The sequence below is a fragment of the Laccaria bicolor genome, genomic scaffold (assembly GCF_000143565.1).
Source record: "Laccaria bicolor S238N-H82 LACBIscaffold_206 genomic scaffold, whole genome shotgun sequence".
NCBI lineage: Eukaryota > Fungi > Basidiomycota > Agaricomycetes > Agaricales > Hydnangiaceae > Laccaria > Laccaria bicolor.
Window position 1 is genome coordinate 6,957 of NW_001890064.1, and position 1,498 is coordinate 8,454.

The following is a 1,498-nucleotide window of genomic DNA, read 5'->3' on the forward strand; positions in this document are numbered from 1 at the left end:
ACTGCATTATTTTCTTCATGCTTAAGCATTTCAAATGTAAGTTGTCCAACACTAGCTCCTGTTTTGCCCATAGGAAATTTGATAGGATCTAAATTATGAAGATCATGTCTAAGTTCATCTCTTACATTTTCTAAAGTAAGTGTTCCTTCAAGCACCTTGTTGAAACCAGCTGCCAATGCACCTAAATAATCTTGGTTGATCTCTGTAAAATTTGTAGTCCACCTTGAAGGATCTATGTTCCAAATATGATATAAAATCACAAATAAGCTATCATATGCACAACTGTAATTTATACCATCCCATTGAAGTCCCAACTTGATGCTAGACTTAGGCTTCAGTATTTTTTTACTCTTTTTCTTTATATTAATCTCATCATCATCATCCAGCTTATGCTTGACTGCAACTGATCCCTTAGCTGGGACAAATGTTGAAGCTTTCTTGGGTTGCTCTGCTTTCTTATCTTTGCCTCTCTTAATTATCTGCCATGGACTGTCTGTAACCACAGGTAGTATATCCATTGGATCACTTTCACTCCACCTCAAAGATGCATCTGTTTTCTCTGGAACATATGCTGTACCTTTCCAGTTTTGAAAATTTCTGATTAATGAATTGTGTGTGTATCCTACAACACAAGGAGGAAGTGACCCTTCATATCTAAGCCTGGTAATTTCATCTAGAAGTTCTTGTTCTCTGAGTTCCTGCCTAAGATATTTTGCACATCCTCTAGTAACAATACTGGGCTCAAAGCCTTGTAGAATGATAGTTCCAGCTGCACTTGCACTTCTGGAGAGGCAAGTATAGTAAGACATATGAGTATGGCAGCTGTTGAGATGGACAACATTGTATGGTCTAGTTTTTCCTTGAGCTGCATAATCTGTCATTGCAAAATTAGGTAGAACCCAAACTTGTTGTCTTTCTATAGACTCCTTCAGGTCACTAGGGAATGTACATGTAATAGTTTTAGTTCCCTTGACTAAAGGTACCACATTTTCTGGAAGCCCAGGTATTTTAATAGTTTTTGAAGGCTTATCTAATTTTACAAATAGAGTGTCCAGTATTCTCTTTCCATGTGGACCTTTCTTTGCCTGCCATCCAACTACAAAACCTTCTTGACCTTTTGTTATGCACAGCTCAGTTGCATCATTATTTCTGATCATCACAGGCATTCCAAGGCAGAGTGAAAGCTTTCCAGCAAAGTGTTCAGTTGATCCATGTCTGACATTCCAGATTTGATGTTGATCATCAAAGTCAATTTCATTTGACTTGTGCTTTGATTTTGAAGCAGCCTTTGATTTTCCCCACTTTGTTTTATTAGCTGGATCAGCATCCTTTCCCCACTTATCTACAGAGTAAAAATGGGTCAATTTTTGGCCTGTCTCCTCAGCAAATCTTTCACACCCCATTTGATTAATTTGATCTTTTTGTGTGTGTCTTCCACATATAATTGCCACATTTCTGAATTCCTTTGAAGCAATGTTAGGTCTTCCTGGCTTTTTAC